The following is a 7,124-nucleotide window of genomic DNA, read 5'->3' as shown; positions in this document are numbered from 1 at the left end:
TATAAAAAGACACAGGCTAACAGAATGGATTCAAAGACAAAACCCATCCTTGTGCTACATACAAGAAATACATGTCAATGTCAAAGACAGACATAACCTCAGATTAAAGGGTTGGAAAAAGATTTTCCAATTAAATGGATCCAAGAAACAAGCTGGTTTAGCAATCCTAATATTGAACAATTTAGATTTCAAGCTAAAATCAATCTAAAGATATGAAGGATATTTCGTATTCATCACAGGAAAAGTCCACCAAGATGAAGTCTTAATTATGAACATCTATGCCACAAATACAAAGGCACCCAATTTCATAAAAGAAACATTACTAAAGCTCAAATCACAATAAAATCTCATACACTAGTAGTAGGAGACTTCAACACTCTGCTCTCTCTAATAGACAGAACCTCCAGACAGAAACCTAAAATAAACAACAAAATAACTACCAGAAGTTATGACCCAATTGGAGTCACAGACATCTATAGAACATTCCACCCAAACACAAAGGGATATACATTATTCTCAGCTCCACATGGAACCTTCTCTAAAAATCGAACACACAATTAGAAACATAGCAAACCTCCAGAGATATAAAAAATTGAATAAGCGCCTGTATCTTATCTGACCACCATGCTTTAAAAATAGAATTCAACAACAATAGAAATTACAGATACCCTGCAAGCTCATGTAAATTTAACAATGCACAATTACACCATCCTTGGGTCAAAGAAGAAATAAAAAAAGAAATTAAAGACTTCCTAGAATTCAGTGAGAATGAAGACACAACATACCCAAAACTATGGGACACTTTGAAAGCAGTGCTACGCGGGAAGTTCATAGCACTAAGTGCCCACATGAAGAAACTGGAGAATAGTTACACTAGAGAATTAACAGCACAGCTAAAAGCTCTAGAACACAAAGAAGCAGGAGGAGTAGATGCCAGGAAATAATAAAACTGAGGGCTGAAAGCAATAAAGTAGAAGCTAGGAAAACAATACAAAGAATCAATGCAGCAAAGAGTTGGTTCTTTGAGAAAATAAACAAGATTGATAAACCTTTATCCAAACTTACCAAACCGCAGAGTGTGAACATGCAAATTAACAAAATCAGAAATGAAAAGGGGGACATAACAATGGACACTGAGGAAATCCAGGGAATCATCAGGTCATACTTTGAAAACCTGTACTCCACAAATTAAGAAAATTTATAGGAAATGGACAATTTTCTGGACAGCTATCACTTGCCAAAATTAAATCAAGAACAGATAAGTAATTTAAATAGACCTATAACACCTATGGAAATCATCCAAAGTCTCCCAACAAAAAAAAGGCGAGGTGCAGATGGCATCAGTGCAGAATTGTACCAGAAATTCAAAGAGGAACTTATACTAATTCTTCTCAAATTTCCATGAGGCTTCAATAACCTTGATACCCAAGCCATACAAACACAAAGACACAATGAAGAAAGAGAATTGCAGACCAATATCCCTCATGAACACTGATGCGAAAATACTCAATAAAATACTGACAAATCGGACCCAAGAACACATCAAAACAATCATTCACCATGATCAAGTAGGTTTCATCCCAGGGATGCAGGGATGGTTCAACATTGAAAATCCATCAATGTAATTCAGCATATAAACAAGCTGAGAAACAAAAATCACATGATCATCTCACTAGATGCTGAAAAAGCATTTGACAAAATCCAACAGCCCTTCATGATAAAGGTCTCAGAGAGATCTGGAATAACAGGAACATACCTTAACATAATAAAATCTATATACAGCAAACCAACAGCCAACATCAAAGTGAATGGACAGAATCTCAACACGATTCTGCTAACAAGACAAGGCTGCCCACTCTCTCCATACCTTTTCAATATTGTACTTGAAGTTGTAGCCAGAGCAATATGACAACAAATATAGATCAATGGAATGCAAATTGGAAAGGAAGAGGTCAAACTTTCACTATTTGCAGATGATATGATAGTTTACATAAGTGATCCAAAAAACTCTACCAAGGAACTCCTACAGCTGATAAACACTTTCAGCAAAGTGGCAGGATACAAGATCAACTCAAGAAAATCAGTAGCCCTTCTATATACAGATGATAAAAGAGCTGAGAAAGAAATCAGAGATACATCACCCTTTACAATTGTCACAAACAACATAACTTGGGGTAACACTGAACAAGTGAAAGACCTATATCACAAGAACTTTGAGTCTTAAAGAAAGAAATGAAAGAAGACATCAGAAAATGGAAAGATCTCCCATGCTCTTGGATAGGAAGGATTAATATATTAAACATGGCAATCTTGCCCAAAGGAATCTACAGATTCAACCCAGTCACAAAAGACAAGCATGGTATGTACTCATTCATACATGGATTTTAGGCCTGAAACAGGGAGTGCTAACCTATAATCCACAGCCAGAGAGTCTGAGAAACAGGGAGGATCCTAAATGAGATATGCATGGTAACCCAGAGAAGGGGAACAGGACAGAATCTTCTGAGGGGATTGGGAGAAAGGGGTGGGGGGAGTGGGAGTGTTTCTAATTCAAACTAAATAAAAAATTAAAATAAAGAATGCATATTAATAATTATGTATTAATACTCAAGTCAGAGGTAGCCATTAAGAAACCATAGCAAAAGACCAACAGCTTATAGTTCCTGTGTTTTCATTGGAACTGATGAGGCTCTGAGATCAGGATGGTGGGAAGAAAGCTTTGTTATACAGATGATTTCCTTCCCTTTCTAAAGCATAATCCAAGACTTACAGATTGAATGATGGGTCATAACAATGGGTATGTCTATCACTACCAAGTCTGTTCACTTAAATACATATACAGTAGTCAGAATTTGCAGTCACTGTGTACATCAGTTAATGTGAAGTAACATTAGAACTATCCTAATTATGTACAACTTTATAAATTATCATAGAAATTATATATGAGCATAGCATACCTTTATAAGTGTACGAGAGAATGTCTGATAACACTAAATAAGCTAAGCAAGAGTTTAGATGAAATAACTTATGTATCTATAAACACTACATTAAAAATGTCCAGCCAAATAGTCCTTGGTAACATTGATTTAAGAATGGTAGGAGATATATATGAAATTAATTATAAAGAATAAGATAATAATTCTGTATTATTCTTTTGAAATTTCATACACTTTATTTTGATCATACTCACCTGCCTCTACCATCTACTCACAGATTCACTCTCACCTTCCTATCTACATAATGGGATGCACTCAGGTCTAATTTCAGCTGCCCAAATATGCATGGTGCATCTGAAGTGGTTCCAGCTCAGTCATGGATTGGTACACCTTCCGAGTCCAGAAACAAATTATTCATGGAATTAAAAGATTCTTACTGCTAATTTTCAGGTCTCTGTGAAAGTGTTCACTGGGTTCTAAGGATGACCCTTATTTATTAGGCATTGGGGTGACTGGTGCCTGAGTAACGCACTTGGAAGGCAGAGTACAGGATATTATACTTTCTTCTAGCATAGATGGTGTGGTATAGGGTAGGCTGTTGGTCTCTACCTGGGGTTAGACGTAATGAATCTGTTATAATTCCTGGATGCCATGAGAGGTATCATGGTTGTTGGGTATGCAGGAAAACTTCTTCTGAGTACATTACCTGGGGTTGTGGTCTGAGCAATAAGCAGTACCAAAGCAGTATGGTGGATGTGTGGACTTGTAGATAGGTGAGGGTGACATAATGGTGACATTGATATTCATGATTAACTCAGTTTATTTAGATGACTATGTGAGTATCAACTTTCTGTTCCATATGCATCCTTTCCAAAACTGCACACTCCTACATGGAGGCATTTCCCCAATGGGGCTGGACTCATCAGAGCACACTTTTAAAGTCAAAAATTTCATAGAGTTAAAGATGAATAAGTTACTATTTTAATTTCAAATATTTCCTATGAAAAATATTGTACCTAAAGTTTTACCATTGCCCATTTCTTGTTGCACAGTTATATGAATATAGTAAACACTGCTTTGTGAAAACTACAAAGTATGTAAGAAAGAAAATTTTGTGTTATCTGTATTTTACCTTTGGTATACCTCTACTAATTCCTAATTATATTAGACTTTTATTCACAGTATTTTCATAGCATTTTCTCCATTGTCCTTTCCCTGCTGTTTTAATTTCATGCAGAAACAAACTCTGTCTTCAAAGAAAATAAAAGATTTTTTCCAGAGTTCTGGAGAGCATGGTATTGTGGAATTTTAACTAGGGTCAATGGTCAACAACATGATAGAAGAAAAGCCCGTGGCAATTGCATCAGCCCTTGCACAAATTCCACACAATGTGAGGTCAAATGACCCTATGGTGGCCCACTATGAACTGAGTCTGTAAAGTCATAGTGGATCTAATTACAGAAACTTGGTATGTGAGAGATGAAAAATATTATACTCTGAATTGAATTAACTAGTTTAGAAGTGAGTAACTATGATGTTCTGGAGATACTTCTAGCAGGAGTACAGAGACAAAAGTATTCTTCCAAATCACTTGCTCCTTTGTCTTGAAGATTGTTTGAGGACCCTGTTCATGCTAAACATATTTCAGGGAAGAGGTAAATTTTAATTAATAACTGCATTAACACAACAGCATTAACCCTATATTGAAAGTTTTCAATGTAGAAGAAGTTTAGATAACCCATGTAAGCCTAGTTTCTTCATCACGGCTACTATAATAAATATATACAAAATATGAATCATTGGTGATATGTTACTCTCCATTACAATAGAATTTGGTGGCAAAACAATATTTTAACTATAACCACTAAGCACTAAATATCTCATTTGTCTAAATAATGTTTGGGATAACATTAATACATTCAGCCTGAAGGAATATGAAAATAAACAAGGGAAATATAATATTTGTCAAAGTGTTTTTATAATTTCCATTACTCAATTTTTCTTCAGTTTTCTCATCTGTCTTCTTAATGGTATTTAGTCACACAGACTCTAAATTTTAAATACAGCATTTTAAAGACTGGATACTGTAATAAAGCATGGTCTTACAACTAACAGGTTCTATGGAGATTTGAGGGCAGGAAACCAAATAATTTGGGACCCATTACTCAAGTGTAAAAGTAGATCCACCCAAGCCTTCTTGATAAGACAGTAACACTGAAATGACAATTGAAAAACAATCTCTCAGAGATAGATGGCAAGACATGAAACAACTGAGGTTTTAGTCACTGAAAATTCAAAGGAAATCATTGTTTAAATGACATTCCAGTGTGAAACTGAAGAGATATGGAGAGAGCAGACAGCCTTGTCTTGTTCCTGATTTTAGAGGAATTGTGCTGTGTTTCACTCCATTTAGTTTGACGTTGGCTGTTAGTTTATTCTATATTGCCTATGTTATGTTCAGTTATGTTACTGATATCCCTGGTCTATCCAGGACATTTAAAATGAGAGGGTGTGTCAAAGGCTTTTTCAGCCTCAAATGAGATGATCATGTGGATTTTCGTTTGCAGTTTGTTTATATGATGGACTACATTGACAGAATTTCGTATGTTGAACCATCCCTGCATCACTAGGATGAAACCTACTTGATCATGGTGGATGGTATCTCTAATGTGTTTTTGGATCTTATTGGACAGTATTTTATTGAGTATTTTTGCATCAATGTTCATGAAGGATATTGCTCTGTAGTTCTCTTTCTCATTTGTATCTTTGTGGGGCTTGGGTACCAAGGCAATTGTAAAAATAGTTTGGCAATGAACCTTCTGCTTCTATTGTGTGGAATGCTCTGAGGAGAATTGGTATTGTGTTTTCTTTGAATTTCTGGTAGGATTTTGCACCAAAGCAATCTGGGCCTGGAATTTTTTTTGTTTGGGAGACATTTGATGACTGCTTTTATTTCATTAGGAGTTATAGGACTCTTCAAATTGCTTATCTATTCTTGATATAATTTTGCTAAGTGATATCATCCAGAAAATTATCCATTTCCTTTATATTATCAAATTTTGTAGAGTACAGGTTTTGAAAGTAAGATGTGAAGATTCTCTGGATTTTTTGTATCACAAGAAGTCTGAGTCTTTAAAGAAAGAAATAAAAGAAGACACTAGAAAATGAAAATATCTCCAATGCTCTTGGATAGGTAGGATCAATGTAGTAAAAATGCAATCCTGCCAAAAGCAATCTACAGACTCAATGCAATACCCATCAAAATCCCAGCACATTCTTCACAAACCTTGAAAGAAAATTTCTCAAATTTTTATGGAAAAACAAAAACCCAGAATAGCCAAAAAATCCTGATCAACAAAACAATGTCTGAAGGCATCAGCATCCCTGAATTCAAGCTCTATAATAGAGCTAAAGTCCTGAAAAAGGGATGGTGTTGGCACAAAAATAGACAAGTAGACCAATGGAATCAAACTGAACACCCTGAGATTAATTCACAAACCTATGAAGACCTGATTTTTGACAAAGAAGCTGAAGTTATACAATGGAAAAAAGATAGCATCTTCAACAAATGGTGTTGGCATAGCTTGATGCTGGCATGGAGAAGACTGCAGATACATGCATTTTTTATAACCATGCACAAAAGTTAAGTCCAAATTGATCAAAGACCTCAACATAAATCCAGCCAAACTGAAACTATTAGAAGAGAAAGTGGGAGGTACCCTTGAATAAATTGGTACAGGAAAACACTTCCTGAACTTAATACCAGTAGCACAAACACTGAGACTGACAATTAATGAATGGGACCTCCTGAAACTGAGAAGCTTCTGTAAGGCAAAGGACATAGCAAGACAAAAGGGCAACCCACAGATTGGGAAAAGATATTCAATAACCCCACATCTGACAGAGGGCTGATCTCCAAAATTTACAAAGAACTCAAGAAGTAAGTCTCCAAAAAACAAAAGGATCCAATTAAAAAGTGGGGGACTGAACTAAATAGAGAATTCTCAAAAGAGGAGTCTAAAATGCCTGAGTGACACTTAAGAAAGTGATCAACATCCTTAGCCATTAGAGAAATGTAAATCAAAACAACCCCAAGATATCATCTTAACTCTTGTCAGAATGGCTAAAATAAAAAATAAAACACCAATGACAGCTTACGCTGGAGAGGATATGGAGAAAAAGGAACAC

The sequence above is a fragment of the Mesocricetus auratus genome, unplaced genomic scaffold (assembly GCF_017639785.1).
Source record: "Mesocricetus auratus isolate SY011 unplaced genomic scaffold, BCM_Maur_2.0 Super-Scaffold_100006, whole genome shotgun sequence".
Lineage (NCBI taxonomy): Eukaryota > Metazoa > Chordata > Mammalia > Rodentia > Cricetidae > Mesocricetus > Mesocricetus auratus.
Note: the sequence above shows the minus strand (reverse complement) of the source record.